This window comes from Zootermopsis nevadensis, unplaced genomic scaffold (genome assembly GCF_977971745.1).
Source record: "Zootermopsis nevadensis isolate Lab colony 2312 unplaced genomic scaffold, Znev_1.0 Znev_ptg000039l, whole genome shotgun sequence".
Classification (NCBI taxonomy): domain Eukaryota; kingdom Metazoa; phylum Arthropoda; class Insecta; order Blattodea; family Termopsidae; genus Zootermopsis; species Zootermopsis nevadensis.
In genome coordinates, this window is record NW_028259171.1 from 307,184 (window position 1) to 332,923 (window position 25,740).

General features: G+C 37.9%; 1 long non-coding RNA gene across 1 annotated transcript in view; it reads left to right on the forward strand.

Moving 5' to 3' along the window:
• LOC147871777 (uncharacterized) overlaps window positions 1–25,740 on the forward strand; it is a 186,013-nt gene that overhangs the window by 128,668 nt on the left and 31,605 nt on the right. The window contains exon 4 of the long non-coding RNA XR_015538303.1: window positions 25,123–25,274. This is a non-coding gene — a long non-coding RNA (uncharacterized LOC147871777). The remainder of the gene's footprint in view (window positions 1–25,122; window positions 25,275–25,740) is intronic.

Below are 25,740 nucleotides of genomic sequence, written 5' to 3' on the forward strand. Positions count from 1 at the left end.
TTGATGTTTTAATCTTTTAACAATATTATATTTGTGATTGACGGCAATAAACTTTTTAATATATTTTTAACAGTACAAATGTTTACTTGCAAACATCAAAGTATTTCTTTTTCCCCCCATTTGATTGTATTGTTTCAATATAGACTCAGTTTGTTTGAGAGATTTTCTAGTTTATCCAAACTCGCCTTACTGTTTTATTGGTTTTCTCCGCAAAAAAAATTAATTACCTCTCACTTTTGTGCCTGAGTGTACCTTCACCTTAGGAATATCTCTTTCGTCTTTCGATGCAAATTTCTATTTACAATTCCTGACATTTGTATTGTTATTCGTAAGAAAATATTACTTTTTTTTCTTCAGACAAACGCCCATTTCTTCTTAAACTTCTTACACAGACTAAACGTAGTATTTTGAAAGCAAGATTGTCTTTAAACTTCACTGACGTATTATAAAACTTTCAGCTGAAATAATACATAAAAAATAAAAAAAATCACTGCTACTTGTATAAATCACAATTAATTTTGTTATTCTGTCTTGCAACATTCAATAAACATTTCAGTTTGAAATAGCGCGCCATTCTTACATGGAATCGTTGCATATCTCAAATTATACTGTGTATTCACAAACACAGTAGTTTTGACCTAAATCTGAAGGGTAAATTACGGTATTGAAGCAGAGAGCTATGTGTCGGATGCAAACCACAGTAGCGTCGAGGTGATGCTATTATGGCTTTTAAACGTCTACATATACGAGCATACTGTTCGAATTGACGACAGAAACTTGGAGGGGGGGGGTTATAGAGTGCTGTGATGAACTGACCGTCAGTTAGGGTCATTGAGAAGTCAAGGAAACCTGAGAGTAAGTCTCATCCTCAGAATTCTTCGGCAACCGAGGGACAACTGGAGTGAACATCTTCATTCGTCTGCCTGATTAAGGAGTGTAGATTAACCCTTCTAAGCCCGAAATTTTTTTGAAGAATTCAAATCGGGAGGGCTGCATGAGAAACATGCAGTGGCAACTTGGAACTTGGGAGCTCGTGTAAATAGTATTTAAGAATTCGGTCCGTACCGCGAAGAAAACACAACTCTTCACCATTACAAAAGATCAGCTGGTTAACGCTGTTTAAGGAAATGATCGCTGTTTATTCCGAGAATCAAACGAAACTCTTAAATACAAAATGAAGAGTTATTGATTGTTAAAGCAGGTGGTAAATAGAGTTACCACTCTGCTATAAAGGATTAACGTTGTCCGAGAACACAGAACTGAGGAGACTATATAGAATCTTACGTACAAGAGTTTGAGATTACAAATTACGATGGCCCTCACGTTGTAATTTTCTGAGTTGTCGTATTCGCTGCTTATCTTAGCATCAAAATTTTTTCTCCATTATTATAAACGAGATATTCGTTAAACGAATGAAATATTAGCAATTCTGTTTGGGATGACAGAAATTAACGAGCCGAAAGTCATTATTTATAGCGCATTCCGACAGAAATGCTGTCAAATATCGTGTGAAGGGTTCTCTACCTAAGCAGGTCTTACCTTAGTTATAATTTTTTGTAAAATACGTGTACAATGATTATACCTGAACTTCAGCACCTGACATTTACAGAGTCAGAAAATACATTAAAAGCTTTCCTTAATAGTCTTATTAAAATATCTGTATTTTAACTCCTATTATTATATTTGTTTAAATCTTGTCAGTCTAATCACAATGAAATTCCTATTAATATTAAAATATTACCATAATTAACATTTAAATATTTAAATATATTAAATGATATTACCTATCGAAATCTGGAATAAAACATCATTTGAAATTTGAAATCTGATAAACATCTGACTAAAAAGTTGCATTTAAGAAATTATATTTAAGTTTATATAATTTTATACACCTGAAGATGGTTCTTTTAGAACTGAAACATGTCGTGTAAAAAGTGATATTCTAATGTAAATCGAACATTTCGATAGAGAATATCATTTAATATATTTTAAATATTTAAATGTTAATTAAGGTAATATTTTAATATTTAATAGGAATTTTATTGTGATTAGACTGACAAGATTTAAACAAATATATATTTATCACAATATGACGCAACTTTATCATCTCCTATTATTATGCTTGCGGTAAAATATATTATTAGTAATAAATACAATTAAAATATCAGATTCTAAATAGCGAACTACTGAGTTGTTGCGCCGTGTAATCTGCTGGTTGTTTGCAAATGTTTCGGAGGAACATGCTGCTTCTAACTTCAGGGCTAAATAATATTGAAATTAATTTATTTTTGTGCGTGGTAAGAGTCAAACAAAACCAATTAAGTTGCAATCAAGAACTAAAAGACAAACAAAACAACAGATCAGAATATTGCACAATAATAACGATTATAATCCTGAAAAATATAGGCAAAAAAACAGGAGAAACATGCGCACTCAATAAACAGAGGAATGGTAACCCTGCCCTGGGTTCCAAACACGTGGTTGCCATGGAGACTGGTTTTTCGCCTGTCGACTTAATTAAAAACAGCCTAATTACCTGCTCAATCAACTAGCCTATATACAGCCTTCTAAATACGGAGCCCCAAAAAAATGAAGTCTTTTTAGTCTCTTGTTTGTTGCTTGCAATCCCCTGTTTGCAAAATAAAACAGCTGAGCGGAGAATAATTACGAAATAACTTTATCGTCATTTTACAGAACACTTTGGGCGGGTTCTAGGAGAAATAGAATCTAGTGTCACTTACAAGAGGCGTTAAACACTGTTACAGAATTGGAAAAAGTTGATTCGTGCATTTCAGCTCAAATTTTCCATATTATTAAAAATTAATATCTCCTAACCGCCTATAATAGACGAAGAGCGTTTGATTATAAAAGTGTCGTATTTACATACGACAAGTACAGATTGAAGTTTGTGGCCAAATAAGATTAATCTACTTAATGGCACATTGACGACAAAACACAGACCGCCCAGAGAGCGTACAGTTCAGATCACATGAAGAAGATTTCTGTCCGCTGAATCGCCCTGATGACGGAGGCAGTATGACCTCTGAAACGTTGGTAAACATCGACCAGACTACACAGCGCAACAGCCCAGAAGACAGAAATCTTCAGACTCGCCGCTGTGAAAACTTCAAATCTAATTCTGATGATGGAGGCAGTATGACCTCCGAAGCGTTGGTTAACATCGACCAGACTACACAGCGCAACATCCCAGAAGACAGAAATCTTCATACTCATCGCCCTGATGATGGAGGCAGTATGACCTCTGAAACGTTGGTAAACTTCGACCAGACTACACGGCGCAACAACCCAGAAGACAGAAATCTTCATATTCTGATGACGGAGGCAGTATGATCTCTGAAACGTTGGTTAACATCGACCAGACTACACAGCGCAACAACCCAGAAGACAGAAATCTTCATACTCTGATGACGGAGGCAGTACAACCTCTGAAACGTTGGTAAACATCGACCAGACTACACAGCGCAACAACCCAGAAGACAGAAATCTTCATACTCTGATGACGGAGGCAGTATGACCTCTGAAACGTTGGTAAACATCGACCAGACTACACAGAGCAACAACCCAGAAGACGAAAATCTTCATACTCTGATGACGGAGGCAGTATGACCTCTGAAACGTTGGTAAACATCGACCAGACTACACAGCGCAACAACCCAGAAGACAGAAATCTTCATACTAAGAATCGCCCTGATAATGGAGGCAGTATGACCTCTGAAACGCTGGCTAACATCGACCAGACTACACAGCGCAAGAACCCAGAAGACGGAAATCTTCATACTCATCGCCCTGATGATGGAGGCAGTATGACCTCTGAAACGCTGGTTAACATCGACCAGACTACACAGCGCAACAACCCAGAAGACAGAAATCTTCATACTAAGAATCGCCCTGATGATGGAGGCAGTATGACCTCTGAAACCCTGGTTAACATCGACCAGACTATACAGCGCAACAACCCAGAAGACGGAAATCTTCATACTCATCGCCCTGATGATGGAGGCAGTATGACCTCTGAAACGTTGGTTAACATCGACCAGACTACACAGCGCAACAACCCAGAAGACAGAAATCTTCATATTTTTAGTCGCCCTTAATGAAGGAGGCAGTATGACCTCTGAAACGTTGGTTAACATCGACCAGACTACACAGCGCAACAACCCAGAAGACAGAAATCTTCATACTAAGAATCGCTCTGATGATGGAGGCAGTATGACCTCTGAAACGTTGGTAAACATCGACCAGACTACACAGCGCAACAACCCAGAAGACAGAAATCTTCATACTAAGAATCGCCCTGATGATGGAGGCAGTATGACCTCTGAAACGTTGGTAAACATCGACCAGACTACACGGCGCAACAACCCAGAAGACAGAAATCTTCATAATCATCGCCCTGATGATGGAGGCAGTATGACCTCTGAAACGTTGGTTAACATCGACCAGACTACACAGCGCAACAACCCAGAAGACAGAAATCTTCATACTAAGAATCGCTCTGATGATGGAGGCAGTATGACCTCTGAAACGTTGGTAAACATCGACCAGACTACACAGCGCAACAACCCAGAAGACAGAAATCTTCATACTAAGAATCGCTCTGATGATGGAGGCAGTATGACCTCTGAAACGTTGGTAAACATCGACCAGACTACACAGCGCAACAACCCAGAAGACAGAAATCTTCATACTAAGAATCGCCCTGATGATGGAGGCAGTATGACCTCTGAAACGTTGGTAAACATCGACCAGACTACACGGCGCAACAACCCAGAAGACAGAAATCTTCATAATCATCGCCCTGATGATGGAGGCAGTATGACCTCTGAAACGTTGGTTAACATCGACCAGACTACACAGCGCAACAACCCAGAAGACAGAAATCTTCATACTAAGAATCGCTCTGATGATGGAGGCAGTATGACCTCTGAAACGTTGGTAAACATCGACCAGACTACACAGCGCAACAACCCAGAAGACAGAAATCTTCATACTAAGAATCGCTCTGATGATGGAGGCAGTATGACCTCTGAAACGTTGGTAAACATCGACCAGACTACACAGCGCAACAACCCAGAAGACAGAAATCTTCATATTTTTAGTCGCCCTTAATGAAGGAGGCAGTATGACCTCTGAAACGTTGGTAAACATCGACCAGACTACACGGCGCAACAACCCAGAAGACAGAAATCTTCATAATCATCGCCCTGATGATGGAGGCAGTATGACCTCTGAAACGCTGGTTAACATCGACCAGACTACACAGCGCAACAACCCAGAAGACGGAAATCTTCATACTCATCGCCCTGATGATGGAGGCAGTATGACCTCTGAAACGTTGGTTAACATCGACCAGACTACACAGCGCAACAACCCAGAAGACAGAAATCTTCATACTCATCGCCCTGATGATTGAGGCAGTATGACCACTGAAACGTTGGTTAACATCGACCAGACTACACAGCGCAACAACCCAGAAGACAGAAATCTTCATACTAAGAATCGCCCTGATGATGGAGGCAGTATGACCTCTGAAACGTTGGTTAACATCGACCAGACTACACAGCGCAACAACCCAGAAGACAGAAATCTTCATACTCATCGCCCTGATGATGGAGGCAGTATGACCACTGAAACGTTGGTTAACATCGACCAGACTACACAGCGCAACAACCCAGAAGACAGAAATCTTCATACTAAGAATCGCCCTGATGATGGAGGCTGTATGACCTCTGAAACGCTGGTTAACATCGACCAGACTACACAGCGCAACAACCCAGAAGACAGAAATCTTCATACTCAGCGTTGAGAAAAGCTCAAATCGTACAAATTAGGAACTTCGTTACGTTATTATAAAGGTCATCAAATCGGGGGGGGGGGGGGGGGTATAAGTGAGAATAGTGAAGGGAAGAGAACAAGATTAAAGCCTTTGTAACAAAGTAATTACGCCATTAGACACAGTTACATTAGAGCCATGCTCCGCAAAAACCCGGTGTTAGACGGACAGACTTCTGTATAAAGAAATCAAATGAATGATATTATGACATGAGATGGTCAGAAAACATAGCATTTGTTAAGTAGATAGTAAGTACGCGAACTATTCAGTAGAACACTTGAAGCAAAGATTACTTGCTGTATTATAGCGTACTAAATATTTACAAAATGAGGTAGATTTACGTGGCTCAAGACAGGGTCCAATGGTGGGCTGTTATGAATACATTAATAGATCTTCGAGTTCCATAAAGGGTAATGAACGTTTTGACCAAATTATCGAATATCAGCTACTTAAGAACTCTATTCTATGGAGTTATTTAATTAATATGTAAGCGTCATTACATGATAAATACTGATATATACAGGCTTATAATTTAATTAAATTCTTTATTTTAATGTGGTGACTCAACAGCTACGGAGTCAGTACAACAAGGTAAAATAGATATAAGGCACAGAAAACAATAAGAAAGTGAAAATTAAACTAAATACATATAATCTAACACTCTCGTGTCGAGAAGGCATCCTTAAAGGAGATACGTTTTTCCCAAAACATCTACATATGTCACTTGCAGCAATAACGCATTATAATTGCATACTTATTGGAATCAGTAGCATTGTTTAGCACAACTTTGAGTAAAGACTATTAGAATTATGGAAGATATAAAAAAGTGCTTAGGCCTACATTACGTTAGTTGGAACATATGAAAGTAAGAGCTCATTTGGGAGACGTAAGAATAGGTAGGAGGAGGATAATTATAAAATTAATCTTTTAAAAAAAAGAAGTGCAGAATTGTATAAACTGGTTTCGTCTGGTTTTGGATACGTTCCAGCGGAAAGCTTTCGTTAACAAGTTTATGAACCTTGGGCTTCCACAAAAGGCAGGGGATTTCTGGACCAGCTCGAGCTGTCATAAGCTTCTCAAGAAGGGTTCTGCGAGTTATTTACGTGTGTCTGGATTTGGAAAACACATCTGGACTCTTGTTTTTGCTATCATGCTGCAGTCGGTGTCACCGCTGGCCGAATCCTGTCTTTGCTGCATTTTATGCAAGAGTTGGAAAGTTAATGCAGGTATACTTTACAATACAATAGCATATATGTAAAATAATGTAAAGCGTGCCACATTAACGTGAACCTCTGGAGGGCAAATAATTTCTCGCCAATGAAGCGTTGTTATTAATTTGCCCAACGGCACGGCAGAAACATTGTTGGCATAGATAAATGCGTTACTTTACGGTACGTGAACTAATGAACCATTGTTCGGGTCATCAGGTTCTGTACTATCAGTACCTTAGTTGCATTACAAGTCACCTCACGGACGCCGGCGAAATACGTCACGTCCCATTAGAATACGCTACGTGAAACAGTGAACAACCGTTTGTCAGTGGTGTACCTTTGCTTGATTACTAATATACGATAGGAGACGGGCTTCAATGTTGCTTTACAGTACGACATGTAATACAGTCAAGTGCAATAAAAGTAGAATTAATTATAACAGAGAACGTTGTGGTCATGGCTTTAAATCTCAGCCTTCTCTGTGTTGACCTACAGGAGCGCCGTGTCGAAAAGAAGTCACAGACGTTTCGGGTGAACCTGTTACCTGCTCCTTAAGCTTTTATTATCATAGAAAGTTTCGCGAGTTAAGTCCTTTACTAAATCTTTAAATATCTTCTAGTTATTCACAGTGGATAAATGTGCTTTGCAGATATAGAAAAATACATAATATGGCATTAATATTAATTAATTCGCCTGTTATAACCCAAACACTAATTTACATTCTGTATTTATTACAGCACGTATTAAACCAAATCTGAAATTGGTTACACCTTATCTTTTTTCATTCGAGTTTGTGAGAATGGTCTTAGTAAATAAAAAATAAACTGTGTAAGATTTTAGGTTTTCACAGCGGTGAGTATGAAGATTTCTGTTTCTGGGTTGTTGCGTCGTGTAGTATGGTAGATTTCCACCAACGTTTGAGAGGTCATACTGCCTCCGTCATCAGGGACCCTATAAACCTGGCCCTTTCCGCTCGATTGGCACATTCATCGCCCTGAAGACGGAGGCAGTATGACCTCTGAAACGTTGGTAAACATCGACCAGACTACACAGCGCAACAACCCAGAAGACAGAAATCTTCATACTCATCGCCCTGATGATGGAGGCAGTATGACCTCTGAAACGTTGGTTAACATCGACCAGACTACACAGCGCAACAACCCAGAAGACAGAAATCTTCATACTCTGATGAAGGAGGCAGTATGACCTCTGAAACGTTGGTTAACATCGCCAGACTACACAGCGCAATAACCCAGAAGACAGAAATCTTCATACTCTGATGACGGAGGCAGTATGACCTCTGAAACGTTGGTTAACATCGACCAGACTACACAGCGCAACAACCCAGAAGACAGAAATCTTCATACTCTGATGACGGAGGCAGTATGACCTCTGAAACGTTGGTTAACATCGCCAGACTACACAGCGCAATAACCCAGAAGACAGAAATCTTCATACTCTGATGACGGAGGCAGTATGACCTCTGAAACGTTGATGGACATCTACCAGAATACACGGCGCAAGAACTCAGAAAATAGCAATCTTCAAAAAATAAACTCTTGAACTGAGCACACTGTATCTGTCAGTCTAAAATATATTTTTAAATTAGTTTACTTTCCTGTTAGATCAATTTCTTTGTCTGTACTGTGAATTAAAGAGGTAAATTTATGATTTATTTTTTTTAATATTTGAACACCCATGTAGTCCAGAGTCAAGTCCTTCGCGAACTGTAAATGTTTTTTTCTACTGACCAACATCGATACAGATATACTGTGTGTTCACTACTTAAGTTTTAGAGCAAAGAAACGAAAAATAAAATATTGCAAAAGAAAGAATGTTGTAGATATAAGCGTATGTTAGACTCGTGTTATAGCTGAAAGGTACATTTTTCTATGCTGATGCCAGATTGAATTTAATTAAACAATATGAAAGTATTTGTGGTATTAATAACTAATTTTTTTCAAATTAACAATAACTTGATATCTAAACTGGTTGAAAGCTATTAAATGTCTTTATAATAATTTAATTTTCATATATAAATGCAGCTATTATTTGTTTCTAAGCGAATACAAGCTTTCTCTTTATGTTACAGAAACAATTTTAGCTTACTGCTTGTGACATTTTTATTCTGCAGTCCTCCACAAACATACGAATAGCCATTGCCAACCGCTGGTGTAAAAGTCTGAGAAAAGCAAACTACGTGTTGAGTCACAGGTTGTTGAGTTGGTAACATTGTTATCAATATTACAACAGCTGGCATACCTTAGCCCTGTACAACTGTCGTTTTTAAATCTGGTAAAGTTAAGTAATTCTCTTTCCGTCATGGCGTGACTCTTCTCCAAGCTGTAGCGTAGCTGCGAATATATTTAATAAGCAATCGTGGATAGCAAACAATCGATAGTAATCGAGCTTAACGACTCTGCAAGTGCTACAGCTTCACACCGTAAACAATTAACATTTTAATAAATGTATGACGAGGCCTCAAACTTTGAACGATTTTTAACAAGTTCTGTATTAAGAGGAACATCGGGTGCCATGAAGAACAGTGAATTTCTTGAGTATCTGAGCTACTACTAGCTTCTCTAGAACGTCAATGCTTAGTAGAATTAGTTTAAAACTTGTTATTCTAAGACTTCCTGCAGTGTTACTGTTTAAGCTACTAACCACACCAAAACAAAATAGCACAGGAAATAATACAAAATATTATAATTAATGACGATGATCACTTTGATAATGGAGGCAGCAAGGACGTCTGAAACGTCGGTAAACTTATACCAAACTACACAGCGCAAATTTCCAGATGACATTCATCGTCATACTCGCCACTGAGAGAATCTGAAATCTCTTAAATTTATTATTATTTGTAGGTGTTATCTTAGCATCAAATCCAATTCGTTTACTTAGTTTAATTTCAAAATTCATCACAACGTCGCTTTCTTCACTTAACACGGAGTAATTAATGTGAAGAACAGTAAATATAAAAGAGCTGCTGTTCCGGAAATAAGTTATGTAATGCTCAGCGAGTCTCTCGTCAGTTAATTGGCGTGAAACGTGTGGAAGGCTCTCCTCCAGCTTTCGTTACGTTGTTATAATGGAACTCATGTAGCGTAATGAAATATTAAAATCAGGAACGCGGAGACAAATGTAATTACTGCGTCTGCGCTGGTTATGACAGAGTCACGGAAACATTTGAGAGACACACGACGTGCCTTGAATCTCTCATCCGGCAAAGACTACCAACATCCAGAGGTCACTGGTTCGATATCATCCATCTGTTACCATCACCCACCAATGTCTATAATAGTATTTCAGATAGACTATATTCCTTTCTTCTTCATCTATTATGGATTTTACTGAATCTTGTGAACGGGATATCGGATATAATAAAATCTTTTTTGGCTATCAGCCGTGTTATTTAGTTAGAAAACGACGTTTCAGAGATCAGATCCGTCTCCATCATCATTATATAACAGCTAATCCACCGTATAAATATCCAGCTAATACATTTGAACGTCGGTAATTTTTATCCGACTAACACGGCTGATAGCCGGAGAACATTTTACTCTTAATCGCCGTCAAAGCTTCAGATATACAGGATAATGTACCTTTACGTTATATTAAATGTAGGGCTTTTATTTACCAATTGAACCACTAAGATGTTCTCAGTGGGTTTACTGTTTTACCTATTTAAAGATAAAATTCATTTCTGAGACAGTTGATTCTTTTAAACATTTGTGAGGGTCCTCTGAACTAAGGAAAATTCTATTGCCAGGCCTGTTCACATAAAGAATAACAAATCACATGAAAACATTGGCACTCATTCGTGTCCAGAACGGCATCCTGAAATCCTGTGTCCTTACGCGTCATATAACATACCGGCACTTTAATCGACCATAACATATTTAGCCGATTACTTTCTAATTTCACAATTCACTGCCTCGCAGATTATAAATATGTAGCTAATAATAGGCTGCAACATAGCATCAATCCTGCCTCTCCGTTTATGAAATCGATAGGTAGATAAATGAGTATCTATTTAATATAATAGCCAGTGTCCGCGATGCTTGATTCAACGAATGCGCCATTTGTGCGATGCGGAAAGAATTGAAATTAGATTCTGACGGTAGCGATTATAGTAGAAAGAACTTGTTTTGCATAAATCTAGCTTTAGTCTAGGTTAAAAATTTGTTAATATTATAAAAGAGTTTTTTATAAATGTTGTACTTCCAGCGATTTGCAAAGATAATGCAGAAATAAATTACATTACTTCTCAACACAAAGAAATTTCATTTTTGTCAAATCTGACGGTTCGTACGCCACGCTAGTACATTATAGTGGACCGGCTTGGTTTTAGCACATCGCGTATAATACTTTATAGTTTTCTCTATAAGCCTAAGAGGGATATCGTAAATTATTGGTGCTCTTACATTAGTTATTTGCATTTTTCTTTGAGTCACTCAGTAAAGCTGTCAGTTTTCACCTGAGTAAAAGTCAGCCATGACCCCTGACAGACCAGTAAATGATAAGAAATCCGTCTTGTGTGACTCCCCATCTGGATCCTGGATGTCAGGGGTAATTTATCGATGATACAAGGACATTACGTCGTCACACTGATATGGAATGTTTAGTGTATGAAAACTATCTTCATCCACAAGAACCCCAACTTATACGTTATGTAGATGCTACATCAATCACATGGCAATGCCTCTTCGTGCTAGGGAGGTTCTAGGTTAGAAATAAGAAATTATTTAATTTATTACGTGACTTGGGACCACCTAAGCAGTGAGGTAAAGGGGATGAGGACTGAACAGAGGTCGGTAATTAATTTTATTCCCGGGTCTAACGGGGTCATGGCAGGTAAATGCCGACCTTAGGGCATTGCACAAGTATTCTGTTTTAATAATTATATAAGTGGCTGAAACTAATTAGGTCTGGTTTATAAATGTATATTCGATATTCTAATCTTATAAGAAAGTATTCTGGCTTGTTTTTTAAATAATATATTGTGATTATTACCTACGACAAACGATGTCTAAAGTCTTAAAAAACACTCACTTTATTAATGGCAAAACGTTTCGATGTTAGAATGTCATCTTCAGGGCAATTTGATGATGTAATATGACAGCTGTGTACTAAAAAGAAATACAATTTAAAATTAGCAAAAAAATTACATCAATTGCGGCTATTTGCATATAGGCCCATTCGTTGCATGCAAGTTTTATAATGTGGATGTCTTCGGTGTAGTAATTTTTTGGTGTTGACAACTTGCTGGAATTATTGGACCAATTCTATAGAAATTTCTTGTGGACTGCATGGGGATATTTCATTGGAGACTGTGTGTAGTTGGTATTAATATATTGCTGGAAAATAATGTGGGCCATTGTAGGGGGTATCTGTAATTATAGTTTAAATTTTGGGGGTATTTGTGTTAGTAAATTAAGTACTTAGGTGAGCGTGATGTTGACGGTTGTCGAAATTGTGGCACGCTGATGGTGGAGTGTATGTGTATATGGAATGGTGTGTGTGGTGCTACCATCTGTTACATATTTGTGAATGCATACAAACATGGAATTTTAATTTTTCTCGTATATTTTGTTTCAAATATTTTTATTTATTTTTCTACTTTTTTAAAAATGGCATATTTCTAAATTAATAATTTACTGAACATTCATTTGTAAATTTCAAGAAGTTTTAAGGTGTTGAAACCTGCATTATATTATTATCGGAGTTGGCCATACTCGACATTATCGTATACGGTATTAGATACTGTGAATGGAAATAATTAATTTCTTATCCTCAGAATCCAAAAATTTGGTATTTTTCATTCGAATTTCATAATTCCCTTTTTGAACTATTTGTGTGATCAAAAAACTTACAGGACGCTATACTATAGTGTTCTAACTAAATCCTACATGCAGCAGATCTGAGGAATACTTGGAAGTTTACCTCCACGCCCTCTGCATTCCTCCAAAACGTCATTCTTGGGCATCGTTGCCTGTGGATAGAAAAACGTTCGTTCTGAGAAATTGACTTCCAAATCAAAACGTTTTAAATCTGAATGTATGTTACTGTACTACCTCACGGGGTCAGTGGTATGCAATGACAGAGTGACAGGCAACGGACTAAAGCGGAGGTTTAACTTCCATAAAAGAGTTTTAATTTAACTCTCACCAAGAAGGCGAGAAAGCATGTAGAATCTACTCAGACACGTGTCCCTGGGACTTGTAGCTCATTAGAGATTCTGCCTACTCATCTCCGTCTGATGCAGTGTTTGAGAACTTTTCGTCTGATCTTCTCAACTCAGTGCTTTATAGCAGGCCTGATAATCACAAAACATCTTTTCATTATTAACTCTTTAAAGTAAATCGGTAACTGTATCTACCATCTGCTATAACAATCAGTAACTCTGAATTTTGTACTTAACTGGTATTTTGTGATTCTCACCGCAAACAGAATCAACAAATTGATCTTTGCGATATTGGAGTGTTGTTTTCTGTGCGGTACGGACTAAAATATTAATATTCAGATTATCTCATTATTATTACCTGCCACAGTCGATTTCGCGCTAAAATCTACGCCTGATTGTGTTACATGTTTATACAATTGAATATTTGAATAAGGTAGCAGCTGTTGTAAAATTAAATATTCTGTCATCTATGGTCATTTCCGAGAACATTTAGGTTTCTGTGTGCTCAACCAAATCGTCCTATGCATCAAAGCAAGCAAACATCAAAATGGGTCTTACATAATGCACACTGTGATATAATGCCTACTACAATTAAGCCACTACATACGTGTTAGAAAAGTAAAAACAGAATCAACGTGTGTACAACAAGCACAGGCGAGTAATACACCCTGGATTACTCGCCTATTTCTTATGGAACTGCTCACTTCGCCGTTAAAAAGCTCGAGGTACGCTGTCCTATCCTTGGACGGTGAAATGCTTATTCTGATCGGAGTTATTTCACAGTTTCTGCAAATAACCAGGTAATTTTTTTTTTAAAATGAGCCACGACCACCTCCTGTCCATACTTCAGGTATGTTGCATTTGAGCCAAGCTAAGTAATGCAGCTATAATTTACAAGACTTGTATTAGGAAGTTATACAGTTTGAATTCCTGCCATGTTAATAAATGTCCTGACTGAAATTTCTCGTGATGTCTTTATTGCCATAAGAATGATGTTATTGTTCCTCAAATGGGCCACGGCTGCTTTCTTTCCAACTTAGCTTTCAGGACAAACTTTCCAAGTCCTTCGGCGCCATGACACTTCTTGAGGTGCTGAAATACTGCCGTTGTATAATCTAAAAACCATTGATTCTAACGAACTTCTGCAATTGGTCTGTTGTCGTTAAATACCTGATGCCCAATCAGTTTTGTCGTTTTTGCTGCCTTCGTGTCCCTGACTTCCTGAGAACTGTCTCTCACCGACCCACTACAAGAAACCAATTTCATAAGGCCTGCTTCAGACCGTATAATTTCCCTGTTATAGGGTCAAAGTGATGCTGGTGCCATCTATTAGAGTGGCTGTTGAACGTCGTCAATCGCACGCGGTCCAACCTCATATTTCACACGAAACTTGGAACATGTCGATACCACATAACTGCCCTCACCTAAAAACTTTCATGAAAGAAATTACACCGATCAAATAGCCCCATTACTGATAAACGTTTTGAACAAATAAAGAATAGCAGTGCATTTATACACATCATCTTTTAGCTTAGCTAAGATCTGTACTTAAGCAGGCAAATACATTGCCTTTCACTGTACAACATAAAGACTTTCATATTCATGCCTCAGGCGAGATTCGAACTCCCGGTCAAAGACCGTACACGCCAAAGCTGGCGGGCCGCTGTGAAATTAATTTAACTTGTTTTATATATGTTCCCTTACATGTGTTTTTGCAATCTGCAGTTAACTAAGAATTTAATTAAATGGAGTGCAGTTTAAACAATGCCTGTAAGTTTCGTTGCAAAACTTGACAAAAGTTAGAAATTTTATTTAGCTACTCATTCAGACTTGGACACTATAAAAACACTGACGTCACCGTTGAATGTAGAAGAACACTGACGTAACTTACAAGAAATTGTCTGACTTTTTGTGACCCGGCCGAAATAGGAACCGGGTACCTCCCTAATACAAAGCGATACGGTATTGCAGCTTTAGAAATCTCTCGGTACGTATGATAGATTGAGCAGAAGATGGCAGGATAACAATACAACTGTTATGCGAAAGTAGATGGACATAAATGGCTCCGATTACTATCAAATGACGTCTTTTGGTGTTTTTTGTCCATATCTACGTCAGTATACTTGGTGTTTCCACTAAATATCAATGATTTTAACTCAGCTAGTTAAAGCTTGGTTTATGCAGCGGGACGACGAAGCATGTATTAACCGATCGAAAAACATTCTGAGCAGCGGTGTTCGCTCCGATTGTTACACATGCGTACTGTGCGTAAAAACGGAGACGTGTTATTTTTCTACGGTTGTACTGAACAGAGCATGCGAAGAGCTTGACGTCTCCCGCTTCGTCCCTGACCGGTTCTGTAGCACCTCGAGAAGTCCCTGGGTCGAATCTTGTCCCCGGTTAATATTACGATTATTTCAGCTCCTCTAGATGAAATGATGAATGGGCCTCAAACACTTGTGTACTTTTCCATGTTTATAGTGATCTTGTCATTTGACGCTGATGATTCTATGCAAGTGAATCAACAATGCTTACTCAACAGTGTTAATTCCAGTTCTAATCTCATTAGAACATACAAAGTTTTAGTTTCGGCTTGTCTCTGAAAAAGTGCTTCTCCGAAAATTTTTATAGCTTTATGTATAATGATGACAACTGTACAAATTATTTTGCGATTGGCAATTTTCCGGTTTCTCAGGTAACAAATAATTTGTGTTCAAAATTACTATTTTTCTCCTCTTTCCTGTTTTTATTGTTAAATGATGTGCATCCTTTAAAAACGTGCAGGAAGAATTTTATTAAGGATATGAGGTGTTTAGAAGATGGTTCTGTCCAGGAGCTTGAATTATTTAATACAATCCCCTACAAGCGGCGTTTATGACATCTATTCAGTTTCTCATACGACATAAGACCGAACATGGTTAGCACTCCTTCGTATTCGGGTGGTCCCAGGTTCAAATCTCGTCCCGGAGATGTGCTATCCTGACATGGATTATTCATGTTTTTCCTCAGTTTCTCCGTGCAAATGCCGGGATAGTACCTTAAATTAAGCTACGACCGCTTCCTTCTACATCTTTTCCAATTTATTATTTTCTGTCGTCATCTAATTCGACGCTGAGCTACTAAAGAGCGTAGTTAAATAACTATACAAATACGACATGAGGACGGTAGATGTCATATTATGAATCATGTGTAAATGTGGTAGAAATAACTGTGTTTGTAGGATGTTGTTTGTACTGAATAGTGTCGTAGATATAGTGAACCAGTAGCGGAATTTCACTACTGTTTTATTTGTCTTTGAATAAAACTCTGGAGAACGAAGGAAATGTCAAATATTCAATTTTTTTGCTTCGGAGTTGTGTCGCTTTTGCTGTGTGCCGTCCTGGTTCAGGTTGTCTGGTCACAAATGCCACAGAAAAGTAATTCTGATGTGTGGGTCAAGCTAGAACCAGAAAAAGAAAACTTCACGGAAGATAAATCGTCTCTTGGATGACATATGTTTACGGTGTAAAACCGTTTCCTTCAAGTCTTGCCATAGTCTTTGTACGGGAATCCATTCTGCATTGAATTCACTGCAAATCACCTGTTCACAAAAACTAGATTTCTGATTACGTCAGCCATTCTTAGACTTGGCGGGTTTATACTGGAGCACACTTTTATTGCTTCCATAAAGTTCCCTAGATGAGAAGTCGATTCGTTCAAGTGGAGTTGATGGTTGTGGGAAATGGATATGAGGGATGAGAATATTATCATAATAATCGCTGTTAAGTTAGGTTATGTTTGTTTTCTGTGATAATTTTAACGTATTGGAACTTTGAAGTCAAAGGTAATGGTTTCTGTGCTAATAAAAGTCTCTCGTTAAAACTTTATTCAAATCAGTTTATTTTTTTCTATTTTCAGTCCATCGTCGAGTATGGAATAATCTTTTTGGAAATTAATCTAACAACAAAAAGATATTAACTTTACAAAATAGAACTGTTAGATTAATGGCTAGTGTCAGACCTAGAAATTTATGTAGACATCTATTTAAGAGATTAAGAGATCTTATCTCTTCCATGTGAATACATATTCTCATTAATAAACTTCATCGTAGATAACAAGAACATTTTAAAATTAATTTTACTATACACAGCGTCAATGTAAGGAATTAGAATTAGCTTCGCTAACCAATTTCCAACCTCTAATGTTTTCAGAAGAATGCATATTGTGCCTGCATCAACATTTTCAACAACCTTCAAGCCACATGTCTTACGAATAAAAATACACAATTTGAAATATTGTTATAGCATAAACACTTTTGTGTCTCCATTCTAAGCATCGAGAACAATCAAGAGCATGAGAAAAATTAAACAATTTTTTTATAATTATCATTATTTGTATAACACACATATGGAATTCAGTCCCAAATGTTAATGTTAATTTTCACGTTATTTATTGAGATCGGCATTTATGTTTTTATGATATGTTGTGGAAACATTGAAATGGAATGTATGTTTTCAGACTACTGCTAGGGGTAGAACTACTGAGAATGGGATACGCCCGTTAGTGATCATATTTGGTGAAAATTTTACGGGAAGTTGTGTTTCCTACGAACAACGGAAAATGAAACTATGAAAATGTGGTATTTCAGGAACGGTCATCCTTCAAATTCCAGTGTGCATTTGGAGCGAATCTCTTCTCTTTAAGCACCATAATATCCTTTCTTCTTCCCCCACATCAAAACATCATCTTGCACTCCAGCAAATTCCTTATGTACGCGACAGGCGATCCATCATGCTGGAACTGGAATTCTGCACTGAAATCGACGCACTGAATGATGAACAGAACTTCGTATTAACTCTTTTAGACCTTCAGTGTAAAATTATGTGGGTCAGGACATCATTTATTTTTCGTCTCAACCTAATGCCCAGGTGTCTGACTGCATACGATTTGATTCACGACGCTGAGTCTGAAGATGGCTGTCTTCTGGGTTGTTTCGCCGTGTAGCCTGGTAGAATTTTACTAACATTTCAGAGGTGCCTGCTGTCTTAATCATCAGGGCGATTAGTAGCCTTATCGCCTTGATGATAGAGGCAACGTTGATACAATTCTACCAGGCTACACGGCGCAACAACCCAGAAGAGAGCCATCTTCGTGTCTCAATATGTTAACAAGGCTAGCAAAATATACAGCTTTTATTTATGCTAGGACATTTCGACTCAAATAACTAACCACAAAATAACCTTCCATTTCTTATCGGTTCTTTGGATATGACAAGTGTGGTAATTGAATACTGTTAAAAGAAATTTCTCCTTCAATGTGTGGCGTAACTGTTAGAATGACAGCGGTTTCCGGATCCACCCTTCTGATTAGATTTGTTCTGCAGAGGTAGACACGTTCGCTGCTCAACGTTCCCGCCAAGACTTAAAATTCTGTTTCTTTGAATTTTTCTAGGTATTTGTTTTACCTGTTGAATTGAATGCCGAGAATTATAGATGGATGTGAACAAATAACTTCGTGGAAGAAAGTTTCCATTACATTGCAAAATATTATTACGACGATCAAATCAAGAAGGATGAGATGGGCGGGGCATGTAGCATGTATGGGGGTGATAAGAAATGCTTGCAAAATTTTTGTTACAAAGCTTGAATGTAGGAGGCCACTCGGAACATCTAGGATTAGATGGTAAATACTAGAATCTTCGAGAAACAAAGTTGGAGTGTGGATTTAATTAATGTGGTGATGAGCTGTTATGGTCGCAGTAGTAGGCCCTGAAGAGGTGAAAGACTATTATTAGCTTCTCAAGAGAGACTCCGCATCGTATCACAAACTATACTAAATAACTTCTACATATAACTAATTAAGCTAAAAAAACAAGAACCAATTTACTAATTGTTTGTTGTGAAATAATTGGCAATAAACCCCCTTCGTAAGACGATATAAGCGCTGACAGCGCTGTCAAAGAATGCGGCCAGCGAAACAGCACCCGTCTCTTTTTTTCCCGTCCAAAGCCGAATTGGGGTTTCCTACAGTGATAGATCACGGCTGACTGACCACAGAGCTTGTTGAATACCAGGGAGCGAAGTCCCTGCCGGACGTTGGCCTGTGTGAAGCGCATTTAAGCATCCACTGCTGGAGTGATGCAAGGGCATATGACGAGCTGCTTTAAGTATCTCTCTATTTAAACAGTTTCAAAATATATGTCTGTTGACTAAATAGGACTATTTGCATTTGACTTTAACCCCGGTTTCTATAAGGTAGTTTGCCCAAAAGGTGAACTTTTGAAGGGACTCCTGAGCTAAACCTGGAAAATCAACGCTATTAGAACGCCCAGAGAATGTTTCCTAATAACTTCCTTGTATCGATGTGGTGTTTAAAATGAAGAGATTATACTTCTTGCAGTAGTGTGCGTCAAATTTATTAAATTTCTTTGTCAGAGTCTTACTTTAGTTACAATCCCTCAAAATATAATAGCCGATATAATCACGTTTGACTGTACAAATGTGCCATTAGATCAAAAAAAAAAAAAAATAGAAATTCTGACGGTGGTGACTCTGGTGGTAAGAAAAAGAAACGAGATTATGGTGACGCCTGTGGTGTGGTTTGGCGGAGTCTGCGATTAGCTGAAGTTTGCAGTCAGGTGGTCGGTTTTGTGTTGGTGCGTTTGACATGGATCTGGCTTCAGTTGATGTGAAGATGTTTTTGCATTGAATTTTGTTTGTAAAGAAGTTTTACAAATGTAATACTTTTTAATGCGATTTGCAAAGATAATGCTGTAATAAATTGTGTAACTCTTCAACAAAAAAATGTTTATTCTTGACAACTTTCACTTGTCCTACTAAGCTACTATGGAGTCTGTGTTTGGGATATTCGCAATGGATAGCGCAAATTTGCACAAAAAATCTGATAACTCAGTTTTAACCTGTTTTGTTGACACCTGTTGATATACAACGAAGTTTATGAAGCAGTGACTTTCTTCAGGAATTTACTGAGTTATTCAGGGCATTACAAAATCCTGTTTCGATGGTTCGTCACATTTTTCACTTAAATATAATTTGCTATTTGTCAATCGTGAAACATTTCATTCCATTTCACATCTCACAATCTGTTTCTTTAAAATTAATCTTTACGCGTTCCCTAGGTAGAATTTATAAAATTAACAAATAATTTTATGAGATTTTTTGTAGGATCTATCTTTATAAACTGGTATTAAATTTCATTGACACGAAAGATGCTGTTGTCTAAGGTGTGAAGTATGACGTCTTTGGTAGGACTGGTTCAGATTGAAATTCCTTGACATCCAGTAGTTTTTCCCTTCACAGCATCCATACCGTTAATAATAAACATGCAAAAGTTTCTCATTCTAATCATCAGCCCACGAAGGCATTTAAGAGCAATAAGTATGACTAAATGTTGATACATTTTAAACTCGTTACTGGATGAAGGTGAAAGTTCAGATTCATGAAGTCGCCGCATTTATTCCGTTACCCATTAGATATGATGTTTCATAAAACCCCTGAGCTGTGTTTGACATGAAATCGAATAATAAATTCTCTCGAAATAAAAATTTGTTACTTTTCAGTCTTACGTCCTTTTTCCACAGATTAGGATTTGTGCTCTTTGTCGCCATTGTAATTTTATGGGAACCCATTGACAGTCTATCGGATAAAATCAGCTTTACGCTTTGATTAACTCTGCTGTCCATTGGAACATCCAGACCACTTGCAGCTTTCATCTATAATAAATACCTTATGCAAGGAGCAATTCAGCTGAGCTGAGCTGTTTCAGAATGAAGTTAAATTGAAGTTAAAAACAGAAATTTTTAGAACCAGTTAGAACTTTATGAACAGGATTTTAAAGAACGCACAAAGAAAGGGTGTTTAAATCCGTAGACGTTTTAGAACCTTATCCACAACATCACAGAGATCGGACTTGGTAGATCAGTTCAAACGTTAGTAATCCTTTTTCAAATTTGAGAGATCCGGGTTTAATTGTCTGTCCGTATGCTTCATGGATTCCTCGTTCTTTCTAGGTCATTGCCGGGATGGTTTCCTCACATGAGCGTCTCCATCAAATTATCTATTAACTAACAAACGACGTAGGGTACAGTTCTTCTTGAGAAGCTAATAGTACACTCAACTAATCAAGAAATTTCTAGACTTTTATGGAATTCGAAGGTTTATTGCCGTGTTCATATTATTATTTTTTTTCGTATCCAGTACACACCATTCAGCATGGCGTGCATTGGTGGTTAGCAGGATTCACGACCCATCAGTACAAGGGTTCGACCGGTACCGCGACATTTAACGCTCCTGCTGTGACCCCCTGAACATTCTTCTGAAGAGCCTTTACTCGAATACCTTCAATTTGAATTCTTCCCTTAACGTGAGAGACCATATTTTACACCCATACAAGACAATAACTAAAATTAGAGTTTGTACTGTTTATCTACTCGTTCATGAGTGTCTTCCCATCTCATCTAACTCTATATAAATTTTAGTTGAAACAGCTTTTACTAAAATGTATTTTAATAAACCACTGAACTACAGTCAGCGTTTTTGCATATTCGTTATCTGTCGACCTTGAAGGTCAGTGAAAGTAAAATTGTTCTTGTGCTTAATTAACGGCCACGCCATGGAGATGTATGGGGAAAGTAAAGAAAAGTTCCATGCGTTTTTATCTTCGAATCGCCAGATTCATGCACAGAACACGGTTACCCCAGGGTAAATAATACCCAAGGCTGGTGGGCTTCAGACAAAATTTGGATGCAGCGGCGAAAAAATTTCAATGTCTCTGCCGAATACCTAACGTGGTCGCTCAGCCCGTAGAATATTTGCTACGAAAGAAATCACAAATAAAATAATACAGATTGCATTTATGCTACGAGCGGGATACAATCTCAGTATTCTAGCAACCCAGACGACAGAATCCTCTAAGCCTTTGCTGTAAATTACAAAATGTAAAGGCAAAGTTTGTTGGTTCACGTGTAATGCGTCCAGTTTGCGTTGTTCAGATTAAATTACACTTGTGGTCGCTTTGTCTTGTACTTGTATCGCGCAGGAGACTGTTTGACTTTTAAGATTGCCAATTGTCTCAGTTCTTAATTAAACCTAACATCAGACACAGTCTACTACATAAGCTTGGCGGAATATGTAACTCTTAACAACGTTAAAATTGGAGAATCAAGCAAACATATATCTACGCGTTGCGTTTAATGTAAACAGTAAAGGGTTTTAATTATGTGACACTGTCCTCCTTTCAGATAAATGACACTGCAGAAATAGCAGACAACGTTGAGAAGTCAGTTTTGAGGTTTAAATGGCGATGAGGAAAATATTCTGGGTTTTTTAAACACCGACGAATCTACACGGCGTAAAATCAAGTAACGTCACGGTAAGAAGTAGGTTGTCATCTGAAATAAAATGTCTTTCTGAATCCCTATAAAATATTTCAAGTAGTCATCGAAGAATTTTCTTAGGAGTGTATACAAATAATTTATTAATCCACCCTCCTCCTAAATATAGTAGACTTTATCTACACAATGAACAAATTACATTTTTGGAAGTAAAGTAACATTAGTGAAAAAGTCCATTGAAATTCGACGAGGAATGATGTTGATCTTCGTCATGTACCCTTATTTGCCCTTTCTTACAATTCCCTCCTTCAAAAATATTTCTAATTGCTTCCTAATGTTAACAGCACTTTCAGAATAGAACGTTTTTTCATGTAGCGTCATTCCTGTGTAACAAACAGTCACTGACAGTATCCTATTATTTACCGTCTTGTGCGAATTGATGTGAACAAAGAGGTATATATTGTTTTTCGATGTTGACGATGCTCTTAATAGGTTTTTGAAAGTTCACAGTCCATAGATTTATTTATAAGGTACCGATAATGGCAGTTCCCCGTATGTTGGACATTTTTTTAGTTTACTAAATTTCAAATTGATAGGCAGAGTATGAAAAAGGTAAAGTTAAAAATTGAGAGTGACTGAAGCGTATCAGAAACAGGAAATTACAGTTCTCTCTCAAAATAATAACAAATGCTTTCAGTTTCAACTCCCGATAAATTTAGCCTCTGTTGCTACTTTATTCTACGGCAGCACGCATGTCTTTTGTTTAGCTTCCTCATCATAAGTTCGTGATCGTTTTCTGTTATCAGGTTCCACAGAAACTACAACCTGTCCCGTAAGTTCGTAACGCTTTTTCGTGTTGAAATCGTTCTCAAGAACTTAAGGTATGGCAGGTGTACGTTATGGATGGTATGAACGTTGGGGGTGTACTGTGCACAGAATGCAAAGTGTTTTAACAAAATAGTTAATTTAATTTTGAATCACACTTTAAGTATATTGTACATTATGTAATAAGCCTGCGAAGTAAAAAAAAAACATATAAAACTGTTTGCTGATTCTTTAAATTACACAATTTGTTTTTTATTTCTTGTTGTTTTTCATGGTTTAATTATACATTTGAAAGTGTAAAACTGGCATTAAATAATTATATCGGCCTCGTATTATGCGTAGACGTATCAAATCTTGGTCAGATTACTGGTTATTCTAATTGAGATTTTTGTAGTTTTTCTCAGATCCTCCAGGTGAATTTTCTGATTTCACGTTCACTGTCGTCTTTTTCCAAACCATTCCCTACTCTACATTCATTATCGTCTTTCTTACAATTTAATGGGTTCAGTTATATTAAAAAGCAAACTAAGAAACCTTTATGTATTTTACATTATGCTGGTTGTACCTGAGTTGATTGTACTTCGTCTGGAAGATTCTTTGTATCGGTTCCAAGATGTTCTATAACAGAGATTTCTTCTCGTAAATGATACTTATTTCACTTTTATTTTCTGTTACTTTATTTTTTATTACTAATGCTCCAGTATCAGAAACTCTGGATTCTAAGCAGCCAACAGTAAAACCCACCATATGGCACGATCCTCAGGCAGTTTCCATTCTCAAAACCCATCTCCCTTACTGTAAGACCCATTTTAATATCGCAGTTATCATACATTTGTATTAAGTTTTCTCTATAATTATTCAGTTTAATTCAGGAACTCGAAAATGGCACAGGGCATTAACGCTTACGCATATTTTGAAGCTTTTGTGGTGATGGAACCAGAATACATTCTGTATCAAGTTTGCAGTTGAGGAAAATATGATTTACGATGCACTTAACTTAGCGGTTTCCGTCCGGGCTGATATCGTCTCTTGGAAAGCGACAAACTTGCTCCAGACTTGGGGATCTTATTTGTATGGTATGTCGTCTGTGGCTGACATTATTTTACTAGGAGATGTGCTAGAATTACGTATGACATAGGCATCGATGGGAGGATAATACTTAAATCGATCTTCAAGGACGAGTGTGGGACGATGTGGTACGGTAATCAACTTTTAATTTTATTAAAAGCGGGGAAATTTTTTAAGTACTTGAGCAGCGATTGTTAGCTTCTCAAGAAGAACTGTTTCGGGTCTCTAGCGTCAATTACGAGTCGATTCATACTATAATTGTCAAGAAGTGCACCTGATATCCTGAATTTAGTGACAATGTTTCCTCGTCTTGGACTAGGAGGGCCTGAAATAATGTTTTAGCAGCTGTCAAGACAAAATTCCACAAAAATTGGGATCGAACCCGGGGAAATCGTGAATTGTAGGTGAATATATTACTCGGATTCAGCCACAGAGTTTGCCACTGAGCTTAAAAAACTGATAAGCTGGCAGAAAATGAAAAAAATTGATTATTATAGTACTTACAGCTTCCGAAACGTCGTGTGTTTTAAAAAATCTCAATGCCCAACAGTATCGGTGTTACAAATCAACAATTTTCCTAGGTCTTTAGAGAAATCATGACGAGATATTTATGCTACTAATGTTCTGAATATTCGTGTGTTTACAGTTCGTCCTCTGGATGTCCGTCTTCTGGGTGAGAACCAGCCGTTGAGTGCAGCCAGCGAATACGAGGTGGCATGCCAGTCGTCGGGCTCGCGACCTCCTGCCAACATATCCTGGTGGAAGGCAGGGCTGTTGCTCGAACACACCCGAGAAAAGGTAAACACTTTTCGCTATAATTCAAGTATCTATCCAGTTAATGACAGGAGCCGGGATAGCTCAGTCAGTATAGTGACTAGCTACGGGCTGGACGGCCGGGGTTCGATCCCCGACGGGGGCAGAGGGTTTTTCCTCTAGCCTCTGCGTCCAGACCGGCTCTGGGGCCCACCCAGCCTCCTCTACAATGGGTACCGGGGTCCTTTCCCGGGGGTAAAGCCGGCCTGGGCGTGATGCTGACCACTCACCCCCATCTAGTGCCGAGGTCAAGGAAGAGAGGAGCTATATCTCCTCTCACCCCAAACGCCTACATGGCGTATAGTGGGACAAACTTTACGTTATGTTTACCCAGTTAATGACACCACAACATGCGACTCCTTGCTGAGGCTTCAACGAAAATTACGATATGACGTATTTCCGACATGGCTGTTGTTATAAAGTGAATGCAGTGGGCACACATCTGCGAGGT